Source organism: Triticum urartu, chromosome 5A, assembly GCF_056163025.1.
Source record: "Triticum urartu cultivar PI428250 chromosome 5A, HENAU_Tu73, whole genome shotgun sequence".
Lineage (NCBI taxonomy): Eukaryota > Viridiplantae > Streptophyta > Magnoliopsida > Poales > Poaceae > Triticum > Triticum urartu.
This window is the reverse complement of record NC_141877.1, coordinates 138,158,089-138,183,997: the sequence shown is the minus strand read 5'-3', so window position 1 is coordinate 138,183,997 and position 25,909 is coordinate 138,158,089.

Below are 25,909 nucleotides of genomic sequence, written 5' to 3'. Positions count from 1 at the left end.
AATGCCTAATATGTAAGCAGCTTGACCAAGGTCTTTCATTGAAAAACTCTTATTCAAGTATCCCTTTATGCTATCCAGAAATTCTATATCATTTCCAATTAGTAATATGTCATCCACATATAATATCAGAAATGCTACAGAGCTCCCACTCACTTTCTTGTAAATACAGGCTTCTCCAAAAGTCTGTATAAAACCAAATTCTTTGATCACACTATCAAAGCGTTTATTCCAACTCCGAGAGGCTTGCACCAGTCCATAAATGGATCGCTGGAGCTTGCACACTTTGTTAGCTCCCTTCAGATCGACAAAACCTTCTGGTTGCATCATATACAACTCTTCTTCCAGAAATCCATTCAGGAATGCAGTTTTGACATCCATCTGCCAAATTTCATAATCATAAAATGCGGCAATTGCTAACATGATTCGGACAGACTTAAGCATCACTACGGGTGAGAAGGTCTCATCATAGTCAATCCCTTGAACTTGCCGAAAACCTTTTGCGACAAGTCGAGCTTTGTAGACAGTAATATTACCGTCAGCGTCAGTCTTCTTCTTGAAGATCCATTTATTCTCAATTGCTTGCTGATCATTGGGCAAGTCAACCAAAGTCCATACTTTGTTCTCATACATGGATCCCATCTCAGATTTGATGGCTTCAAGCCATTTTGCGGAATCTGGGCTCACCATCGCTTCTTCATAGTTTGTAGGTTCATCATGATCTAGTAGCATGACTTTCAGAACAGGATTACCGTACCACTCTGGTTGATCATCATCATTAGCTTCCTCACTCTGGTTGATCTACGAGGTTCAGTAGTATCTTGTTCTGAAGTTTCATGATCATCATCATTAGCTTCCTCACTAACTGGTGCAGGTGTCACAGAAATAGGTTTCTGTGATGTACTACTTTCCAATAAGGGAGTAGGTACAGTTACCTCATCAAGTTCTACTTTCCTCCCACTCACTTCTTTCGAGAGAAACTCCTTCTCCAGAAAGTTTCCGAATTTAGCAACAAAAGTCTTGCTTTCGGATCTGTGATAGAAGGTGTATCCAATAGTTTCCTTTGGATATCCTATGAAGACACATTTCTCCGATTTGGGTTCGAGCTTATTAGGTTGAAGCTTTTTCACATAAGCATCGCAGCACCAAACTTTCAGAAACGACAACTTTGGTTTCTTGCCAAACCACAGTTCATAAGGCGTCGTCTCAACAGATTTTGATGGTGCCCTATTTAACATGAATGCGGCCGTCTCTAGAGCGTATCCCTAAAACGATAGCGGTAAATCAGTAAGAGACATCATAGATCGCACCATATCTAGTAAAGTACGATTACGATGTTCGGACACACCATTACGCTATGGTGTTCCGGGTGGCGTGAGTTGCGAAACTATTCCACAATTTTTCAAATGTACACCAAACTCGTAACTCAAATATTCTCCTCCACGATCAGATCGTAGGAATTTTATTTTCTTGTTACGATGATTTTCAACTTCACTCTGAAATTCTTTGAACTTTTCAAATGTTTCAGACTTGTGTTTCATTAAGTAAATATACCCATATCTGCTTAAGTCATCTGTGAAGGTGAGAAAATAACGATATCCGCCACGAGCCTCAACATTCATCGGACCACATACATCTGTATGTATGATTTCCAACAAATCTGTTGCTCTCTCCATAATACCGGAGAATGGTGTTTTTGTCATCTTACCCATAAGGCACGGTTCGCAAGTACCAAGTGATTCATAATCAAGTGGTTCCAAAAGCCCATCAGTATGGAGTTTCTTCATGCGCTTTATACCGATATGACCTAAACGGCAGTGCCACAAATAAGTTGCACTATCCTTATCAACTCTGCATCTTTTGGTTTCAACACTATGAATATGTGTGTCACTACTATCGAGATTTAATAAGAATAGACCACTTTTTAAGGGTTCATGACCATAAAAGATATTACTCATGTAAATAGAACAACCATTATTCTCTGATTTAAATGAATAACCGTCTCGCATCAAACAAGATCCAGATATAATGTTCATGCTTAACGCTGGCACCAAATAACAATTATTTAGGTCTAATATTAATCCCGAAGGTAGATGTAGAGGTAGCGTGCCGACTGCGATCACATCGACTTTGGAACCATTTCCCACGCGCATCGTCACCTCATCCTTAGCCAATCTTAGCTTAATCCGTAGTCCCTGTTTCGAGTTGCAAATATTAGCAACAGAACCAGTACCAAATACCTAGGTGCTACTGCGAGCATTAGTAAGGTACACATCAATAACATGTATATCACATATACCTTTGTTCACCTTGCCATCCTTCTTATCCGCCAAATACTTGGGGAAGTTCCGCTTCCAGTGACCAGTCTTCTTGCAGTAGAAGCACTCAGTTTCAGGCTTAGGTCCAGGTTTGGGTTTCTTCTCTTGAGTAGCAACTTGCTTGCTGTTCTTTTGAAGTTCCCCTTCTTCTTTCCTTTTCCCTTTTTCTTGAAACTAGTGGTCTTGTTGACCATCAACACTTGATGCTCCTTCTTGATTTCTACCTCCGCAGCTTTCAGCATTGCGTAGAGCTCGGGAATAGTCTTATTCATCCCTTGCATATTATAGTTCATCATGAAGCTCTTGTAGCTTGGTGGCAGTGATTGGATAATTCTGTCAATGACGCAAGCATCTGGAAGATTAACTCACAATTGAATCAAGTGATTATTATACCCAGACATTTTGAGTATATGCTCACTGACAGAACTGTTCTCCTCCATCTTGCAGCTATAGAACTTATTGGAGACTTCATATCTCTCAATCCGGGCATTTGCTTGAAATATTAACTTCAACTCCTGGAACATCTCATATGCTCCATGACGTTCAAAACGTCGTTGAAGTCCCGATTCTAAGCCGTAAAGCATGGCACACTGAACTATCGAGTAGTCATCAGCTTTGCTCTGCCAGACATTCATAACATCTGGTGTTGCTCCAGCAGCAGGCCTGGCACCCAGCGGTGCTTCCAGGACATAATTCTTCTATGCAGCAATGAGAATAATCCTCAAGTTACGGACCCAGTCCGTGTAATTGCTACCATCATCTTTCAACTTTGCTTTCTCAAGGAACGCATTAAAATTCAACGGAACAACATCACGAGCCATCTATCTACAATCAAGCATAAACAAGCAAGATACTATCAGGTACTAAGTTTCTTGATAAATTTACGTTCAATTAATTTACTTAAAGAACTCCCACTTAGATAGACATCCCTCTAATCCTCTAAGTGATTACATGATCCAAATCAACTAAACCATGTCCGATCATCACGTGAGATGGAGTAGTTTCATTGGTGAACATCACTATGTTGATCATATCTACTATATGATTCATGCTCGACCTTTCGGTCTCCGTGTTCCGAGGCCATATCTGTATATGCTTGGCTCGTCAAGTATAACCTGAGTATTCTGCGTGTGCAACTGTTTCGCACCTGTTGTATTTGAACGTAGAGCCTATCACACCCGATCATCACGTGGTGTCTCAGCACGAAGAACTTTCACAACGGTGCATACTCAGGGAGAACACTTCTTGATAATTAGTGAGAGATCATCTTATAATGCTACCGTCAATCAAAGCAAGATAAGATGCATAAAAGATAAACATCACATGCAATCAATATAAGTGATATGATATGGACATCATCATCTTGTGCTTGTGATCTCCATCTTCGAAGCACTGTCGTGATCACCATCGTCACCAGCGCGACACCTTGATCTCCATCATAGCATCGTTGTCGTCTCGCCAATCTTATGCTTCCACGACTATCGCTACCGCTTAGTGATAAATTAAAGCATTACAGCGCGATTGCATTGCATACAATAAAGCGACAACCATATGACTCCTGCCAGTTGCCGATAACTCGGTTACAAAACATGATCATCTCATACAATAAAATTTAGCATCATGTCTTGACCATATCACATCGCAACATGCCCTGCAAAAACAAGTAAGACGTCCTCTACTTTGTTGTTGCAAGTTTTACGTGACTGCTACGGGCTTTAAGCAAGAACCAATCTTACCTACGCATCAAAACCACAACGATAGTTTGTCAAGTTGGTGTTGTTTTAACCTTCGCAAGGACCGGGCATAGCCACACTCGGTTCAACTAAAGTTGGAGAAACTATCACCCGCAAGCCACCTATGTGCAAAGCACGTCGGGAGAACCGGTCTCGCGTAAGCGTACGCGTAATGTCGGTCCGGGCCGCTTCGTCCAACAATACCGCCGAACCAAAATATGCCATGCTGGTAAGCAGTATGACTTATATCGCCCACAACTCACTTGTGTTCTACTCATGCATATAACATCAACACATAAAACCTAGGCTCTGATGCCACTGTTGGGGAACATAGTAATTTCAAAAAAATTCCTACGCACACGCAAGATCATGGTGATGCATAGCAACAAGAGGGGAGAGTGTGATCTACGTACCCTTGTAGACCGACAGCAGAAGCGTTAGCACAACGCGGTTGATGTAGTCGTACGTCTTCACGGCCCGACCGATCAAGCACCGAAACTATGGCACCTCCGAGTTTTAGCACACGTTCAGCTCGATGACGATCCCCGGACTCTGATCCAGCAAAGTGTCGGGGAAGAGTTCCGTCAGCATGACGGCGTGGTGATGATCTTGATGTTCTACCGTCGCAGGGCTTCGCCTAAGCACCGCTACAATATTATCGAGGATTATGGTGGAAGGGGGCACCGCACACGGCTAAGAATATGATCACGTGGATCAACTTGTGTCTATGGGGTGCCCCTGCCTCCGTATATAAAGGATCAAGGGGGGGTGCGGCCGGCCAGGAGGAGGGCGCGCCAGGAGGAGTCCTACTCCCACCGGGAGTAGGATTCCCCCCCTTTCCTAGTTGGAATAGGATTCGGGAAGTGGGAAAGAGGAGAGAGAGAAGGAAGGGGGGCGCCGCCCCCCTCTCCTTGTCCTATTCGGACTAGGGGGGGAGGGGCGCGCGGCCCAGCCCTGGCCACCTCTCCTCTCTTCCACTAAAGCCTACTAAGGCCCATATACCTCCCGGGGGGTTCCGGTAACCTCCCGGTACTCCGGTAAAATCCCGATTTCACCCGGAACACTTTCGATATCCAAATATAGGCTTCCAATATATCAATATTTATGTCTCGACCATTTCGAGACTCCTCGTCATGTCCGTGATCACATCGGGGACTCCGAACAAACTTCGGTACATCAAAATGCATGAACTCATAATATAACTGTCATCAAAACCTTAAGCGTGCGGACCCTACGGGTTCGAGAACAATGTAGACATGACCGAGACACGTCTCCGGTCAATAACCAATAGCGGAACCTGGATGCTCATATTGGCTCCCACATATTCTACGAAGATCTTTATCGGTCAGACCGCATAACAACATACGTTGTTCCTTTTGTCATCAGTATGTTACTTGCCCGAGATTCGATCGTCGGTATCTCAATACCTAGTTCAATCACGTTATCGGCAAGTCTCTTTACTCGTTTCGTAATACATCATCTTGCAACTAACTCATTAGTTGTAATGCTTGCAAGGCTTATGTGATGTGCATTACCGAGAGGGCCGAGAGATACCTCTCCGACATACGGAGTGACAAATCCTAATCTCGAAATACGCCAACCCAACATGTACCTTTGGAGACACCTGTAGAGCACCTTTATAATCACGCATTTACATTGTGATGTTTGGTAGCACACAAAGTGTTACTCCGGCAAATGGGAGTTGCATAATCTCATAGTCATAGGAACATGTATAAGTCATGAAGAAAGCAATAGCAACATACTAAACGATCGGGTGCTAAGCTAATGGAATGGGTCATGTCAATCAGATCATTCACCTAATGATGTGATCCCGTTAATCAAATAACAACTCTTTGTCCATGGTTAGGAAACATAACCATATTTGATTAACGAGCTAGTCAAGTAGAGGCATACTAGTGACACTCTGTTTGTCTATGTATTCACACATGCATTATGTTTCCGGTTAATACAATTCTAGCATGAATAACAAACATTTATCATGTTATATAAGGAAATAAATAATAAGTTTATTATTGCCTCTAGGGCATATTTCCTTCACATATATGCTAGTCGCTTGCTGCAGCTCCACATATTTTACCTTGCCTTACCTATAAGCTTAAATAGTCTTGATCGCGAGGGTGCGAGATTGCTGAGTCCCTGTGGCTCACAGATTACTTCCAAACCAGATGCAGGGCCTGATGACTCCGTTCTAGATGACGCACTTGAGCTCAAGTGGGAGTTCGACGAGGACTCACGCCGTTACTATGTGTCTTTCCCTGATGAGCAGTATCGGTGCCCAGTTGGGGCGATCGGGGCCGTGTCGCATGTTGGGTTATCTTTTATTTTGGCTCCGTAGTCGGGCCATGAGTGTTTGAATGTTGTAATGCTATTTATGTACCTTGATTGACTTGGCGAGTGTAAGCCAACTATGTATCTCCCCTTTTATTATCTATATTACATGGGATGTTGTGAAGATTGCCTAACTTGCGACATTGCTTTCAATGTGGTTATGCCTCTAAGTCGTGCCTCGACACGTAGGAGATATAGCCGCACCGAGGGCGTTACACCGACGGTCCAGAGTGTATCCAAATACCCTCTCGGTTATGTAAGAACCGGGGCATGCATGGAGACCAGGCATAGGGGTCATTAGTGCTTAAATAGACAAGTGCCCAACTAGTTATGTTATATTACATGGTTAGTAAGAAACATCTTCTAGGGAGAATAGTTCCGTTAAGGGTTCCTTTCCCTGTGAGGCATGCCCTAAAGTGCATGTCCGGATTGCGAAAAGAGACGCAGAAAAAACATCTGGGGGCGCATAAGTAAAAAAGTGAAAAAATCATCTTTAGTTCACCAACCGAATATTCCCTTAAGAATGCTAGCTTTCGACTTCACCCAGTCTGAGGTACACATCCGGCTGACCCGGCAGTAACAATCGTAGAGGTGCTCCCCTTATGCCCTAGCCGAATTAATGGGAATGTAGGGCATAAATACAAGAGCCAGGCAACCCAGCTTGGCCAAAACTTAAGTCATATCGATGCATATAATGGTGAATAAAGGGTACATGCGGAAGGATAACACATGTGTGTCGGTGTTCTGGGAACGGGGGTCCCCAGACTTGCCTGCCTGCGGCCTGCGGCATGGCTCAAAAGGGGGCCCAGCACGGCCCATCTTCATCAACACAGACCCAAGACCCTCGCGAGGGGCCAAGCCTCGCGGGGCGGACGACACGGAGCTTCCTCAGGCACGGCCTCATCAGGCTGGCTCGCGAGGAGGCGGAGAGATCAAGGCGGGGTACCTCACGAGGTGCCCGTGACGCAAGCCATGACGACCAAAGGCACCAGGCGGGCGCCAGCCGCGCAGTGTCCTCCTTTCCTCTTTGGTGCAAAGGGAGCAAGCGCAGGCGAGAGCATCAAGTAAAGGCACCCGTTTTGGTGCAACGAGACCAAGACCAGTCCAACGGCAGGGAGGAAGTCATTGTGGAGCCCAAGCCAGCGTCACCACCAGAGCCTTTGGCAGGCGAGGACCAACTTTAGTCAGGATAAGTGTACCAGATGTTCCCCTTCAAAATGGCCAATTGTTGGCGCCCTTCCCGCTCAATATTTGGGAAGAGGCCCAGGGCCTTTGCCTATAAATAGGACTAGCCACCCCCAGGGTAGAGGGGCAATCAAGAAGGGAGAATCTAGAAGCCAAGAGAGAAACTAGCTAGGATCGGATCGAGTAGCATCACACACACACACACACAGAGAAGGGCGACTGAACTCCTCCTAGCAGTTCATCCCCCCAGCCAAGAACAGACCCTCGCGAGGCCGTTCTTCCTTGTATTGCTCATCATCATCAGCCCAAGAGGCAATCCACCACACCACACACTGGAGTAGGGTATTACACCACAACGGTGGCCCGAACCAGTATAAACCCTGTGTCTCTTGTGCTGTTCTTTCCATAGCTTAGATCTTAGCGAGGCGGAGGGGTGCAGGTAGGTAGAAGGCGAAATCTCCGCGCGCACCCCAGTGTTCGAACCTCAAGGGTCTGCCGGAACCCGAAATCCGACAATGTGTTGGGCATAAAGCCCGTATGAATAAGCTTCTGTTAAAGAAGCCCCCAGGTATAATGAGCGCGGATAGCGCGTCAGTTGCATGCAAACAAGGCACGAATGGGCCTCTAAAGGCTGTGAGAGAAAAGAAAGGGAGAAGGAGAAAAATATAAGACAGATAGTGTATAAAAATGGACAGAGGAAGGAGATGAAAACAGAGTCCGGCGTTAGGCGTAGAATCTTCGGAGTCGGGCTGCGTTCCATGGGTTCGGCTCGAGTCGATCCGATGCATCCCGCAGACGGTACGCTCCACCAGTCAGGACTTGGTCAATGATGAAGGGACCTTCCCATTTGGGCTTGAGTTTGTCCTTTTTCTTATCCGGCAGGCGTAGATCTAACTCGCCAACATTGTAAGTTTTGGCCCGTACTTCTCTGCTTTGGTATCTTCAAGCCTGCTGTTGATAGAATGCGGAACGGGCTTTTGCCATGTCACGCTCCTCCTCCAAGGCGTCCAAACTGTCCTGCCGATCGAGCTCGGTTTCTCTTTCTTCGTACATGCGCACTCGAGGTGAGTCATGAATTATGTCGTAGGGCAGAACCGCCTCTGCGCCGTATACCATAAAGAATGGTGTGTATCCGGTAGTGCGATTCGGCGTGGTCCGCAGCCCCCAGAGTACGGAGTCGAGCTCCTCTACCCAATGCGTGTTAGATTCCTTGAGGGACCGCACTAATCTGGGTTTGATTCTGCTCATGATAAGACCATTTGCTCGCTCGACCTGACCGTTAGTTTGTGGGTGATAGACTGAAGCATAATCGAGCTTGATGCCCATGTTTTTGCACCAGAGTTTTACCTCGTCGGCCGTAAAGTTCGTGCTGTTATCAGTGATGATGCTGTGGGGGACGCCGTAACGGTGTACGACCCCAGATATGAAGTCTATCACCAGTCCGGATTCGGCTGTCTTAACAGGCTTGGCTTCTATCCATTTGGTGAACTTATCCACCATGACCAGTAAGTATTTTTGCTTGTCGGTTCCTCCTTTAAGGGGTCCAACCAAGTCAAGCCCCCAGATCGCGAAGGGCCAGGTGATGGGGATAGTACAGAGGGCGGTGGGTGGCATATGGCTTTGGTTTGCAAAAATCTGGCAACCAACGCAACGTTGGACTAAGTCCTGATCGTCTGCCCGGGCCGTCGGCCAATAAAAGCCTGTACGGAAGGCCTTGCTTACAAGGGCCCGAGCTGCAGCGTGGTGACCGCCGAGTCCGGCATGAATTTCCGCCAGAAGATTCAGCCCTTCCTCTTCGGAGATGCACCTTTGAAGGACTCCGGTGGTGCTTTTCTTATAAAGCTCTCCCTCATGGACCTTATAGGATTTAGATCGCCGCACTATGCAGTGTGCCTCGTTTTGGTCCTCGGGGAGTTCCTGCTTAGTTAGGTAGGCTAGGAATGGTTCTGTCCATGGGGCGATGACTGCCATTATTACGTGGGCTGAAGATGTTATTTCGTTGGCAGAGCCTCCAATTATGTCAGAATGTTCGGTGTCGGGCAGTGTGGTTGGGTCCGGGCTATTATTTACGGGTTCCCCTTCCCATACTACGGATGGCTTGAACAACCTCTCCAAGAAGATGTTGGGAGGGACGGCATCACGTTTTGCGCCGATGCGTGCTAGGACGTCTGTTGCCTGATTGTTTTCCCGGGCTATATGGTGAAATTCGAGCCCCTTGAACCGAGCTGACATTTTTAGGACGGCGTTGCGATAAGCTGCCATTTTCAGATCCTTGGCATCAAAGTCTCCATTTATTTGGGATATCACGAGGTTCGAACCCCCGCGCACCTCTAGGCATTGAATGCCCATGGATACTGCCATCCGGAGACCATGTAGAAGGGCCTCATATTCGGCTGCGTTGTTGGAGTCCGTAGACATTATCTGGAGTACGTATTGAACTGTATCTCTTGTTGGGGACGTCAAAACGACGCCAGCCCCCAGACCAGCCAACATTTTGGAGCCGTCGAAGTGCATGATCCAGTTGGAATATGTGCCGTACTCTTTAGGGAGTTCGGCTTCCGTCCATTCGGCGATGAAGTCGGCCAAAACTTGCGACTTAATAGCTCGCCGTGGCTTGTAAGTTATGTCAAACAGGAGGACCTCAATGGCCTATTTGGCAATCCGGCCCGTCGCATCGCGGTTGTTTATAATATCGTTAAGTGGTACTTCCGAGGCTACCATTATCGAACACTCTTGAAAGTAGTGTCGCAGCTTCCGGGATGCCATAAATACCGCGTACGCTATCTTTTGATAATGCGGGTACCGTGACTTGCATGGAGTAAGGACAGTGGGCACATAGTAAACCAGCTTTTGAAGGGGGAGTTTGTGTCCGTCCGTTTCTCGTTCGACAACCAGCACTACGCTTACAACTTGATGAGTTGCCGCAATGTATAATAGCATTGGTTCACCAATGTTTGGCGCGGCCACGACTGGGTTTGTTGCCAATATGGCTTTTATTTCGTCGAGTCCGGCCGTGGCGGCATCTGTCCACTCAAAGTGTTCGGTGCACCAGAGGAGGCGATAAAGGGGTAATGCCTTTTCTCCAAAGCGGGAGATAAAGCGGCTTAGAGCCGCCACGCATCCGGTCAATTTTTGTATTTGTTTGAGGTCCTTTGGGATGTCCAATTGTGACAGAGCTCGGATCTTGGCTGGATTTGCTTCAATTCCTCTACCGGATACAATGAAGCCCAAGAGCTTTCCGGCTGGTACGCCGAAAACGCATTTTTCTGGGTTGAGCTTGATGTCGTATGTTTGGAGGTTATCGAATGTGACCTCAATTCATCTACTAGAGATTCGACATGCTTGGTTTTGACGACCACGTCATCTACGTATGCCTCCACTGTTTTGCCGATCTGGTTTGCCAGACATGTCTGAATCATGCGCTGATATGTTGCGCCGGCGTTTTTGAGCCCGAAGGGCATTGTGTTGAAGCAAAATGGGCCATATGGTGTGATGAATGCCGTTGCGGCTTGGTCTGGCTCTGCCATCTTAATTTGATGGTAGCCGGAGTATGCGTCGAGGAAACACAATGAATCGTGCCCTGCGGTAGCATCGATAATTTGATCGATGCGGGGGAGGGGGAAGGGATCCGTTGGGCAAGCCTTGTTGAGGTCCTTAAAATCGACGCACAAGCGCCAGGATTTGTCCTTCTTTGGTACCATCACCAGGTTTGCTAGCCAGTCCGGATGTTTTATGTCTCTGATGAATCCGGCCTCCAATAGCTTGGTTAGTTCCTCTCCCATGGCTTGTCTCTTAGGTTCGGAGAAATGCCGAAGAGCCTGCTTGACTGGCTTGAATCCTTTTAGGATATTTAGGCTGTGCTCGGCCAGCCTGCGTGGGATTCCTGGCATGTCTGAAGGGTGCCAGGCAAAAATGTCCCATTTCTCGCGTAGGAACTCTCGTAGTGCGTCCTCTACATCAGGGTTTAATTGTGCCCCGATGGAAGCTATTTTTGTAGGGTCCGTTGGATGAACTTGGTATTTGACTATTTCGTCCGCCGGTTTAAATGAGATGGACTTGGATCTTTTATCGAGTATCATGTCGTCCCTGTTCACCGTGGAATGTTGCGCAGTCAGTTCCTCGGCTGCTAGGGCTTCGGATAGTGCCTCGAGGGCTAGTGCGGCTGTCTTCTTTTCAGCGCGGAGTGCTATGTCCGGATCACTAGCAAGAGTGATGATTCCATTGGGCCCGGGCATTTTGAGCTTCATGTACCCATAATGGGGTATGGCTTAGAGGATTGTAAATGCCTCCCACCCTAATAGAGCGTGGTATCCGCTACTGAACGGGGCCACTTGGAAGGTGACCTCTTCGGACCTGTAATTATCCGGCATGCCGAACACCACATCTAGTGTGATTTTTCCTGTACAGCGCGCTTCCCGACTAGGGATTATTCCTCTAAATGTTGTGCTGCTTCGCTCAATGCGGTTCCAATCTATTTCTATTTTTCAAAGGGTTTCCTCATAAATGAGGTTCAATCCGCTGCCATCGTCCATGAGTACCTTGGTGAGTCGAAAGCCGTCCACTATTGGACTGAGGACCAATGCGGCTGGTGCTTGGGCTCTTCGGAATTTAGGTTCGTCACTGGCATTAAAAGTAATAGTCGTGTCACTCCATGGGTTTATTGTTGCCATGTGGTAGACTTCGGCAAGGCTGCGGAGTGTTCGTTTTCGCATATTATTTGATGCGAAAGTCTCGAAGACTGTTAATACCGTACTGGTATCCCTGGGCTGGTGCTTTGTGGCTTCTGGGGTTAGAAGATCTTCGCCACTTTTGGCCACCTGCCGGAGTATCCAACATGCTCTAAGGCTATGAGTTGGTGTGGCGCCCTCTGCACTATGAATTTTACAGGGTCCATTGAGCCATCCCTCCAGTATGGTTCCATGCCCTGTAGAGGGTTTTTTCTTTTTGGTGTTTAACCCGGGTGTCTGGCGATAATGCACCCTTTTATTTTAGACTGGGTTTGTATTCAGGGCCGGATTGTCCCAAAATTTTATTTCGGTTTTCCAGGCGCTTTCCATCACACAGTACTTTCGTACTATGGACGCCAAGTCGGCAAAGCGTGTAATTTCACGGCGACTTATGGCGTTGAGGATTCCCTTGTCCGTGCAATTATTGCAGAAGAATGAAATTGCGTCTTCCTCGCGGCAGTCCTTTATCCTGTTCATGACCAGGAGGAATCTGGCCCAGTAATGGTGTACTGTTTCCTCGGGCTCTTGCCTAATTTGGGATAGATCGCCTATGTTTGGGTGGGTGGGTGGAATTGAATCCGAAACCTCACCCAAACTGAGACTTAGGGGCCAAGGAGTTTCCGAACTCGGAAGTTTGGGTTCTTGGATGTTTTCCACTGAATCTAGCCCGCTGCCTGACTCTAGGTTCAGGTCTTGAGTGACGTACTCCCCTCCGCGGGTATCCAGCTTGGAGGGATCGGGAATCCCGACATAGCTAGTCCTTAAGATAGATGAAGGGTCGCCACATTGTTCCTCCACCACTACAACGTGATGGGTGACTTGGGGAGAGTTGATCTCTCTCAGATCGGGTTTAGGCCCAATCTGATTGTAGTCTGTAGCGACTCCCAGGGCGGCGATGCGATCCAAGAGCTCATTTAGGGAAGAGAGCTCCATTGGATCTAACTGCTTGGCGAGTTCCGAGTTGACGTGAAGATTGCTTTTGATGACCCGAGAAGTCATCGTCGGCGCAGCAGCCGAACAGGCGGTCATAAGAAAACCACCTAGCCGGAGAGTTTGGCCGACAACCAAAGCTCCCTTAGCAATAGTGTCGTGTTTAAAGACGGGATGAGGCATCCTTCCTGATGACGACGGCACAGGGGAACTCTCAATGAAAGCACCAATGTCGGTGTCAAAACCGGCAGATCTCGGGTAGGGGGTCCCGAACTGTGCGTCTAGGTGGATGGTAACAGGAGACAAGGGACACAATGTTTTTACCCAGGTTCGGGCCCTCTCGATGGAGGTAAAACCCTACTCTTGCTTGATTAATATTGATGATATGGGTAGTATAAGAGTAGATCTACCACGAGATCAAAGAGGCTAAACCCTAGAAGCTAGCCTATGGTATGATCCTTGTTCGTCCTATGGACTAAAACCCTCCGGTTTATATAGACACCGGAAAGGGCTAGGGTTACACAGAGTCGGTTACAATGGGAGGAGATCTACATATCCGTATTGCCAAGCTTGCCTTCCATGCCAAGGAAAGTCCCATCCGGACACGGGACGAAGTCTTCAATCTTGTATCTTCATAGTCCAAGAGTCCGGCCAAAGGTTATAGTCTGGCTATCCGGACACCCCCTAATCCAGGACTCCTTCAGCTTGGGTGAACAATAAGTCTCCTAGCGAGCTTCCTAACAAGTTTTTTGCAGTTCCTGAGCAACCACTGAGCCAAGACGGGCGCGAGGAGACAAATGCCTCGTGAAGAAGAGGCTGCCCCGAATGTGCCAGGATGAAATATCTCTGCACAAAATAATGACACAACATAGAAATAACAAGCATAGTTCGATACACGCCCCTCTGGGCCCATACTGGTTTCATTTTGATGTAGGAAAGAAAAGAGGAACAAAACAAAAGCGATGTTGCAAAGAACCACGGGGGCAGGCCTCCAGCGACGTCCCGAGCTCAGCCGGACCGCCCCCCCCCCTCGCGCTTCACGGAGGCGCGGCGACGAGACGACCCGCTACCACCTATGAAGCGGGTGCGGCGGCGGGGCGGCTGGTCGTAGCCGCCACTTCTAGAGCTTTCGCCAAGAGAAAAGCCACCGTAGCTGGACGAGGCACAGCCGGTGGGTTCACCCTCGTCGCCGCCTTCGCCGAGACCGAGCACCTCCTTGCCATCGCTCGTCTCAGGGCAGCACCCGGCGCGGCGACCATCTTCCCTAAACGCCCTCACGTGGAGGGTCGCATCACCGGCATGCCTGAAGTGGAGGGTGCACCGCTTGCCCAGGCCGTGCGCGCGGGCGAACGTCTGCCAACCGCGAGCCAGAGCTATGTTGCCCGTGGCGGAGACTTCAACTGTGACCTAGGAAGCCCTGCTGCAGCAACCGTCCGCCTGCAGCCAGAGCCCGCCTGGTCCATGGGCCGGCAGCTCATTGACGAAGAAGCACGGAAGCTGGAGCCAGTTGTCGGCCGGATCCACCGACCAGACAATGAATTCCGGCAGCACCTCTGCTGAGTGGATGCGTGGCCGGGGAGGCCGTGTGACCACGACACGTCTCCCCTCATCGACGGGGCTACCACGACAGGATCGACCCCCGCCAGGCGCAGCGGCGCCACCCCAGGAGCAGGGGCCACGGCGGGAGTCGTGGTGTGCCTGCGGGGGCGGCCACGTCCCCGTTTAGGCGCCGGGGAGCCGAGTCCTTCGCGAAGGGCCTTTCCTTTCTCCGCGGCAAAGAACCTCTTCGACGGCGCCATTGGAGTCGGTGGTGGAGCAGAGGAAGAAGAAGCAAGCAGAATGGGAAGAGATGGGCGAAGAGGGCTCTGCCCCCTGTAACACCCCGGATATGATTTGCCTAATATGTAATCCAACTCTTGCCGTTTCCGGCGTTAAGTTATTTTTATTTTCTCGGGTTCGGGTTTTTGTCTCCGTGTGTTGTTGTCGTTGTCATGCATCTCATATCATGTCATCATGTGCATTGCATTTGCATACGTGTTCATCTCATGCATTCGAGCATTTTCCCCGTTGTCCATTTTGCATTCCGGCGCTCCGTTCTCCTCCAGTGGTCATTTCTACCTTTCTTTCGTGTGTGGGGATTAAAAATTTCCGGATTGGACTGAGACTTGCCAAGCGGCCTTGGTTTACTACCGGTAGACCGCCTGTCAAGTTTCGTACCATTTGGACTTCGTTTGATGCTCCAACGGTTAACCGAGGGACCGAAAAGGCCTCGTGTGTGTTGCAGCCCAACACCCCTCCAAGTTGGCCCATAACCCACCAAAACCCTCTCCATCATCTAGAGCGTTCGATCACGATCGCGTGGCCGAAAACCGCACCTCATTCGGACTCTCCTAGCTCCCTCTATGCCTATTTAAAGACCCCCTCCGAGATCCACGTTTCTTCTTCCCCCCGAAACCCTAAAAATCGCATCGCGCCGCGCCGGACATGTCCGTCCCTGGCCGGACGCTTCGCGCCGCCACGCCCGGCCAGTGACAGCGCGCCATGTGTCGCGCCGGGAGATCCCCTCGCCGCGGGCCCCCGAGCCCACTCCCTCCGCGCCGCCCGAGCCTGCCTCGTCCCCGCCCGAGCCGGCAGGCTCCTCTGCCCGACGCCGCCGCGCGCCATTGCCGGCCCCGCCGCGCCGGCTAGGCACCGCCGCCCGAACCGGCCACTGCTCCGCCACCCGACGCCCCGTGGCTGGCGTCCCTCACCACCGCCGTCCTCCTCCCGCGCCACTCCGGCGACTCCGCCGACCGGATCCTGCCGGCCACCTCTCCGGCCACCACTCCTCCATCTCCGGCCGTCCCTGCTTTGACGCCGGCGAGCAATCCGACCAACCTCGATCCGCGTACCACCGGATCTAGATCTGGAAATTGGATCGGTTGACTTTTCTGCCCGAAACCCTAAATATTTTGCCCTGTTCATCGTGCCGTAACTCTGCATCCGTAGCTCCGTTTTGGGCATATAGCATATCAAAATGTTCGCCTCAGAGAGCACATCATTTCATCTCATTGCATCATTTTCATTTGAGTTCATCTTGATTCCCGAAATGCTATTAGAAGAATGCTATTTGAGATAATTGTCAGATCTGCTGCTCCAATTAGATATTTGTCATTTTTGCCATGATTATTGTGTGCATGATATGCCCCTGAGCTCTACATGAGTTTTGTTATATGTTTTGCCATCTATCCAGAGGTGCAACCCATGTATTTTTGTGATGTGTGTGCTGACTAGCACAAGCTTGCAAAGTGGTGCATTCGTTAATGCTGATTTCAGGGACTTAGCATTTCCACCAAGTCCTTGAACTGTTTATCTCAATATGCCATATGTTCATGTTGATTCCTAGTGATCCGTGCCTCTTTTGAGGATGATCAGTAAGGATGTTTTGTTAACCTTGTAGTGCTCTATCCATCCATGTCTTTGTTTGCAATTATGGAGCACCCTAGCTTGAGTCAATCGAGCTCTACTTTTGTCATTTCGTGAATCTGGGCAGATTGTCTACTTGTTAGCAATTTTGCCGAGGATGTTGTAGTTGATCCGTGCATGCTATGTTATTGTTCTTGCCATGTATAGCCTGTATTTTGTGTATTCTTGATGGGTGTATGCTTAGTTTGTCATGACTTGCTCTGTAGTGAGTGCATTGAGCTCGTAAACATGCCTACTTGATATCTGTTTTTGCATGCTCCAGTTTTTCACTAAGTCTGAGAACTGATTATGTTTTTGCCATGTTCACATGCTTGCAAATGTATGTTCTGATCCCTTTTGGCTCAAGGTCACTAAGGGACTTTTGTTAAGCTCTTTGAGTAGCTCCATGCCATGCTTTACTTTGTCATGTTCAGGTCCTGTAGCATATTGTTTTCATGCTCCAAAGTGTGCTATCTGATCTGAAATTCCAGACAAGTGTTAATTTCACTAAGTCTGAAATCTGTTTACCAAATGCATTTTTGCCATGCTTGTTTGAACCTGTTAATGGATGAATTGGCCGTAGCTCAGTGCTAGTATTTTGTTAAGCATCATGAATGAATCCCTGCCATGTATTTTGATGCCATGTTTGAGTGCTGTAGCATGTTCATCTTGTTGCATTTAGATGGCTACTTGCTGTAAATCGCAGAACATGGTCATATTTGAATCGCTTGCCATTTCCAAACCGTAACTCCGATTCCGGCGTTCTTTATATCGTTTTCAAGAGCTCACCTTTCCAGTGGCACACTTGGATTCCCATGTTGAGGCCAGGTTCATTCATTCCTTGTCAAATCTTGCATATGCATCACATATCGCATCCCGCATAGCACACCATGTTTGCATCATATTGTTTGACTTTGCACGTGGTTGATTGTGCTCCGTTTGCTTGTTTGTCTTGTTTGGGTAGATCCGGGAGACGAGTTCGCTAACGAGGAGCCCGTTGAGTTTGCTTTCGAGGATCCAGTCAACTCTGACAACTTTGCAGGCAAGATGATCATACCCTCGAAATCACTACTATCTTTGCTTTGCTAGATGCTCGCTCTTTTGCTATGCCTATGCTACGATGCCTACCACTTGCTTATCATGCCTCCCAAATTGCCATGTCAAACCTCTAACCCACCGTGTCCTAGCAAACCGTTGATTGGCTATGTTACCGCTTTGCTCAGCCCCTCTTATAGCGTTGCTAGTTGCAGGTGAAGATTGGAGACCGTTCCTTGTTGGAACATTATTTACTTGTTGGGATATCATTATATTGCCATGTTCTCTTAATGCATCTATATACTTGGTAAAGGGTGGAAGGCTCAGCCTCTCGCCTAGTGTTTTGTTCCACTCTTGCCGCCCTAGTTTCCGTCATATCGGTGTTATATTCCCGGATTTTGCGTTCTTTATGCGGTTGGGTGATAATGGGAACCCCTTGATAGTTCGCCTTGATTAAAGCTTTTCCAGCAATGCCCAACCTTGGTTTTACTATTTGCCACCTAGCCTCTTTTTCCCTTGGGTTTCCGGAGCCCGAGGGTCATCTTATTTTAAACCCCCCCGGGCCAGTGCTCCTCTGAGTGTTGGTCCAGCCGAGTGATGTCCGGGGCTACCAGGGGCAACTCTAGGCTGGCCTACCCGACGTATGGCTCATCTGAGTGTGCCCTGAGAACGAGATATGTGCAGCTCCTATCGGGATTTGTCGGCACATTCGGGCGGTGTTGCTGGATTTGTTTTAACTTGTCGAAGTGTCTTGTAGAACAGGGATACCGAGTCTGATCGGAATGTCTCGGGAGAAGGTCTATTCCTTCGTTGACCGTGAGAGCTTGTCATGGGCTAAGTTGGGACTCCCCTGCAGGGATTTGAACTTTCGAAAGCCGTGCCCGCAGTTATGGGAAGATGGGAATTTGTTAATGTCCGATTGTAGACAACTTGAACCTTAACTTAATTAAAATGAATCAACTGTGTGATTTACCGTGATGGTCTCTTCTCGGCGGAGTCTGGGAAGTGAACACGGTGTTGGAGTAATGTTTGCTGCAGGATGCCCTCTAGTTACTCGTTCGCGCTTTGCCTCCTCTTCTCGCTCTCTTTTGTGAACAGGATAACCACCATATATGCTAGTCGCTTGCTGCAGCTCCACATAATTGCCTTGCCTTACCTATTAAGCTTAAATAGTCTTGATCGCGAGGGTGCGAGATTGCTGAGTCCCTGTGGCTCACAGATTACTTTCAAACCAGATGCAGGGCCTGATGATTCCGTTCCAGATGACGCGCTTGAGCTCAAGTGGGAGTTCGACGAGGACTCACGTCGATACTACGTGTCTTTCCCTGATGATCAGTAGTGGTGCCCAGTTGGGGTGATCGGGACCGTGTCGCATGTTGGGTTTATCTTTAATTTTGGCGCCGTAGTCGGGCCATGAGTGTTTGATTGATGTAATGCTATTTATGTACTTTGATTGACGTGGCGAGTGTAAGCCAACTATGTATCTCCCCTTTTATTATCTATATTACATGGGATGTTGTGAAGATTGCCTAACTTGCGACATTGCTTTCAATGCGGTTATGCCTCTAAGTCGTGCCTCGACACGTGGGATCTATAGCCGCATCGAGGGCGTTACAAGTTGGTAATCAGAGCCTGCCCCGACCTTAGGAGCCCCCATTGCTTGATCGTTTTTAGCAGCCATTGTTGAGTCTAGAAAAATGTTTTAAGTCATTTAGGAATTATATATCGAAGAGTTTAGGAATTCTTTTTACTCCCCAGTCTCCTCATCGCTTCTCAAATTTCACTAAAAAAATCATTTAGCAGCTGACGTAGAGTTTTGACTCTTCTCTTCTCAAATTTCACTAAAAAAAATTTAGGATCACGCGGGTATCTTGGAATCGTTCCGATGGTGTTGTGACGAGAACATTGTTCTTGGTGCCTCCTGTCTTTAGGGGTTGTGGCAGTGTCCCGGGGAGTTGAGCTCCAAGGTGTTGTCGTCACAATTTTATTGTTGCAGTTCTGGAATACCTGAGTTTAGTACGCCGACATCGAAAATCTCTTTTATGCAGTTCGTTAGTGAGATAACCTCGACATCACCCAGTACTGGGGCGGGAGTTCGGGAGTATCGCCATAACTTGTATAACAGAGGCTTTTCGAAGGTTGAGGTAGATGGTTTCCGAGGTTTCTCGGTTATGTGTTGAAGGATGGATACAGCTGGATGTAGGATTTGCTAGATTTGGGTGAGATATTATGCTTCCCCTGTATCCCCAACACCTGATTGCATAACCGGAAAGGTTCGGGAGTTTCATAGGTGGGAATTCTTGTAGCTCTAGTCCTTCTTCCACGGATATTTGGTTTGAGATTGGGATTTCTTACCGAGTATTCGTTCTTGATCCGTACCTTGTTGATTTATTTCTCTACCTAAATTCTAAGTGGCTTCTCAATTTATGGATATGTGACCATTTCAAGTGGAATGCATTCGTTCTTATGTTCGGATGTGAAGACTATATGTTGCAATTTCAACCCGTTTGATTCAGCTTCATTTTATCTATCAATGTGCTAACGGTTGTCACCCTCTTCAGGATGGCTCCCGCTAAGAGCACCAATCAGAATCAGAATCAAGATCCGCCACCACCTCCACCTCCTCCGGAAGCATGGCAAGCTATGATGGCCACAACCAATGCAAACACGCAGTTGATCATGAAAATTCTTCAAGAGCACAATCAAGCGAACCAAGGCAACCAAGGCAACAATCAGAATCACTTTGCTACACTCAACCAGTTCCTTCCTAACGGGCCAAAGACTTTCAGTAATTGTGTTGAGGCAACTGATGTTGACGATTGGCTCATGGATCTGTGCAAGCATTTCGAGTGCAGTAACGTCAGGCCTGAGGACTTTGTCAAGTTCGCATCCTTCCAACTCAAAGACCAAGCTGCAGAATGGTTCCAGCAGTACAAGGATTCCAGAGGAGGCCGTGTGATTACCTGGGATGAATTCCGTCAGGATTTCAAAGCTCATCATATTCCTCAGAGCGTGGTTGAAAGCAAGCGTGAGGAATTCCGCAACCTGAAGCAAGGCTCTTTGTCTGTCTATGACTACAACAAGTTGTTCCAGAAGCTCGCCCGCTTTGCTAAGCAGGACGTCCCTGACGAGAAGAGCATGATATATCAGTTCAGGGGTGGTCTCAGAGAAGAAATCCAGCTAGCTCTTGTTCTCTTTGAGCCCTTGAGGTACGATGAGTTCTACAACATGGCATTGATGAAAGAGGCCGCTCAACTGAGGTGTGATGCTTCCAAGAAGCGAGTCAGAGATGTTACTGCTTCTTCATCCACTCAAGTGGCCAAGCATCAGAAGTATTGGCTTCCTCCTCCTCCGTTTCGTCAGCCCTATCAGCAGAAGAGCAAAGGTGGCAGTGGATCTTCCCACCCACCCAACCCTGGCTTTCAAAACAAGACTTCGTCTCAAGCTCCAAGATCGAGTGCTCCGTATCACCGTCCGCTTTCAGAGGTCGCGTGCAACAAGTGCCAACAGAAGGGTCACTATGCCAACAAATGCTTCAACCAGAGGCGTCTTCCTCCTCCTCCTGTGAGATCGGCAAGTACATCTATGGTCAAGCATAACACCGAGTCCGCCAAGGTCAACTTGATGAATGCAGCTCAGGCAGAGGACTCGTCAGATGTCATCATGGGTAACCTTCCTGTTAATGATATTCCTGCAAAAGTTCTTTTTGACACGGGTGCATCGCATTGTTTCATCTTGAGACCATTTCTTTGTAAGCATGAGTTGCCATTACAAGATTTGCCTAGACAGTTATCTGTTGTTTCTCCGGGTAAATTCATGTATGCAAGCGCTATCGCCCCGGATGTTACTATCACGTTGGGCGACTACAAGTTTCTTTCTTCTCCGGTGGTTCTTGGTAACTCGGATATTGATCTTATTCTCGGGATGGATTGTCTTTCTAAGCACAAGGCGCATCTTGATTGTGCTGCCAGGAAGATTCAATTGACTCATTCGTCTGAGGATGTAATTCTCTTTGCCGCTCGTGATGATACTATCCGTCTGTTTTCTCTCAATGAGAAGGGTGAACTGGATGCTATCTCGCAAATTCCAGTCGTTTGCGAATATCAAGACGTTTTTCCAGAAGAGCTTCCAGGAATGCCTCCGCACCGGCCAGTTGAATTCGTCATCGATCTTGAGCCTGGCATGGAACCGGTTTGCAAGCGTCGTTACAAGCTCGGACCTGAAGAGTTGAAGGATCTGAAGAAGCAACTCGATATTCAAGAGAGAATGGGTCTCATCCGGCCTAGTTCTTCTCCGTGGGGTTATGGTGTTCTTTTTGTGAAGAAGAAGGATGGAACGGACCGACTTTGTGTTGATTACCGTCCATTGAACAAGAAGACCATCAAGAACAAATACCCACTTCCCAACATCAATGAGCTCTTCGAACAACTCAAAGGGGCCCAAGTATTCTCCAAGCTTGATCTCCGTATGGGTTATCATCAGATTCGAATCTGTGAGCAAGATATTCCCAAGACGGCTTTCAGGACAAGCTTTGGTTCATATGAATACACTGTCATGTCTTTTGGCCTCGTCAACGCTCCTCCGACTTTCTCTCGCATGACAAACTTCATCTTCAATGCCTACACCAATGACTTCGTTTTGGTCTATCTCGACGACATTCTGGTCTTTTCGAAGAACAAGGAAGATCATGCCAAGCACTTGCGTTTGGTGCTCGATAAGCTCAGGGAACATAAGTTCTACGCCAAATCTCCAAGTGTGAATTTTTGCTCGATGAGGTTCTTTATCTTGGTCATATCATCTCTGCCAAGGGCATTGCGGTGAATCCTGAGAAGGTGTCTGCAATTGTGAATTGGGAACCACCACAGAACGTGAAGCAACTCCGTAGCTTCCTCGGTCTCGCAAGCTACTGTCGAAGATTCGTTGAAAACTTTTCAAAGATCGTGAAACCTCTCTCAAATCTTCTCCAGAAGCACGTCAAGTACGTTTGGTCTCCGGAGTGTGACATTGCTTTCAACACTTTGAAAGAGAAATTGGTCACTGCTCCAGTTCTGACTCCTCCTGATGAATCCAAGCCGTACGAGGTCTTTTGCGATGCCTCTCTCCAAGGTCTCGGCGCAGTGTTGATGCAAGAGAAGAAAGTTGTGGCTTATACCTCTCGCCAGTTGAAGCCCAACGAGAAGAACTACCCCACTCATGACCTTGAGTTGGCGGTAGTTGTGCATGCTCTTTTGACTTGGAGACATCTCTTATTGGGAAGAAAAGTGGACATCTTCACTGACCACAAGAATCTCAAGTACATTTTCACTCAGCCTAATCTCAACCTCAGGCAGACTCGATGGGTCGAAATGATTCAAGAGTATAATCCGAGTATCGAGTATACTCCAGGCAAGGCCAATGTGATTGCAGACGCATTGAGCAGGAAGGCTTATTGCAACAGTCTGATTCTCAAGCCTTATCAACCCGAGCTTTGTGAAGCTTTCCGCAAACTTAATATACAAGTTGTTCCTCAAGGTTTCTTCGCCAACCTTCAAGTCTCTCCTACCTTGGAAGACCAGATTTGCCAAGCTCAGCTTCTTGATGCTATGGTGAAAAAGGTGAAGATTGGGATTGCCAAGAGTCAACCTAAGTACAAGTGCTACCGCCTTGATGACAAGGATACTCTCTTCTTCGAGGATCGTATTGTTGTACCCAAAGGTGACCTTCGTAAAGTGATCATGAACAAGGCTCACAATTCTCTCCTCTCCATCCACCCTGGGAGCACGAAGATGTATCAGAACCTCAAGCAGGCTTATTGGTGGACTCGAATGAAGCGCGAGATTGCTCAATTCGTGAATGAGTGTGATGTCTGCAGAAGAGTGAAGGCAGAACACCAAAGGCCAGCTGGTCTCCTCCAACCTCTTGCTATTCCAGAATGGAAGTTTGACCACATTGAGATGGACTTCATGACTGGGTTTCCAAAGTCCAAACGTGGCAATGATGCTATATTCATTGTCATCGACAAACTCACTAAAGTGGCTCATTTTCTGCATATCAAAGAGTCAATCACTGCAGCTCAATTGGCGGAGCTCTATACCTCTCGAATTGTCTCTTTGCATGGTATTCCACTAGTGATCTCTTCAGACCGTGGCAGCATCTTTACCTCCATGTTTTGGGATTCTTTCCAGAAGGCCATGGGCACCAACATCTGCTTCAGCACAGCTTTCCATCCTCAAACTAGCGGTCAAGTCGAGCGTGTCAATCAGATTCTTGAAGATATGCCCAGGGCTTGTGTGATCTCCTTCGGCATGAAGTGGATGATTGTCTTCCATATGCTGAATTCTCCTACGACAACAGTTTTCAAGAAAGTTCGGGCAAGGCCCCATTTGAAATTCTGTATGGCAGGAAGTGACGTACCCCTCTCAACTGGTCTGAAACCGGTGAATGTCAGCTTCTCGGAAATGACTTAATCACAGAGGCAGAGGAAATGTGCAAAGTCATTCGAGATAACCTCAAAGCAGCCCAATCCCGCCAGAAGAGCTACTATGATAGTAAGCACCGTGATTTGGCTTTCGAGATCGGAGATCATGTTTACCTCCGCGTCTCTCCTATGAAAGGTACTCGTCACTTCGGTATCAAAGGGAAGCTTGCCCCTAGATACGTGGCACCTTTCAAGATTGTCAGCAAGAGAGGCGATCTCGCCTATCAACTCGAGCTTCCTTCAAACTTTGCAAATGTGCATGACGTGTTCCATGTCTCTCAGCTCCGAAAGTGCTTCAAGACTCCTGATCGCACCATCAACTTCGAGGACATTGAGCTCCAAGAAGATCTCTCTTATCGTGAGCACCCCGTGGCTATTCTTGAAGAGACTGAACGCAAGACTCGCAACAAGTCAATCAAATTCCTCAAAGTCAAGTGGTCACACCATTCCGACCGTGAAGCTACCTGGGAACGCGAGGATCACCTCCGTTCTGAATACCCGGCGTTCTTTCAGTCCTAGATCTCGGGACGAGATCCTTTCGTAGTGGTGGAGTGTTGTAACACCCCGGATATGATTTGCCTAATATGTAATCCAACTCTTGCCGTTTCCGGCGTTAAGTTATTTTTATTTTCTCGGGTTCGGGTTTTTGTGTCCGTGTGTTGTTGTCGTTGTCATGCATCTCATATCATGTCATCATGTGCATTGCATTTGCATACGTGTTCATCTCATGCATTCGAGCATTTTCCCCGTTGTCCGTTTTGCATTCCGACGCTCCATTCTCCTCCGGTGGTCATTTCTACCTTTCTTTCGTGTGTGGGGATTAAACATTTCCGGATTGGACCGAGACTTGCCAAGCGGCCTTGGTTTACTACCGGTAGACCGCCTGTCAAGTTTCGTACCATTTGGACTTTGTTTGATGCGCCAACGGTTAACCGAGGGACCGAAAAGGCCTCGTGTGTGTTGCAGCCCAACACCCCTCCAAGTTGGCCCATAACCCACCAAAACCCTCTCCATCATCTAGAGCGTTCGATCACGATCGCGTGGCCGAAAACCGCACCTCATTTGGACTCTCCTAGCTCCCTCTATGCCTATTTAAAGACCCCCTCCGAGATCCACGTTTCTTCTTCCCCCCGAAACCCTAAAAATCGCATCGCGCCGCGCCGGACATGTCCGTCCATGGCCGGACGCTTCACGCCGCCGCGCCCGGCCAGTGACAGCGCGCCCCGTGTCATGCCGGGAGATCCCCTCGCCGCGGGCCCTCGAGCCCACTCCCTCCGCGCCGCCCGAGCCTGCCTCGTCCCCGCCCAAGCCGGCAGGCTCCTTTGCCCGACGCCGCCGTGCGCCATTGCCGTCCCCGCCGCGCCGGTGAGGCTCCGCCGCCCAAACCGGCCACTGCTCCGCCGCCCGACGCCCCGTGGCTGGCGTCCCTCACCACCGCCGTCCTCCTCCCGCGCCACTCCGGCGACTCCGCCGACCGGATCCGGCCGGCCACCTCTCCGGCCACCACTCCTCCATCTCCGACCGTCCCTGCTTCGACGCCGGCGAGCAATCCGACCAACCTCGATCCGCGTACCACCGGATCCAGATCTGGAAATTGGATCGGTTGACTTTTCTGCCCGAAACCCTAAATATTTTGCCTTGTTCATCGTGCCGTAACTTTGCATCCGTAGCTCCGTTTTGGGCATATAGCATATCAAAATGTTCGCCTCAGAGAGCACATCATTTCATCTCATT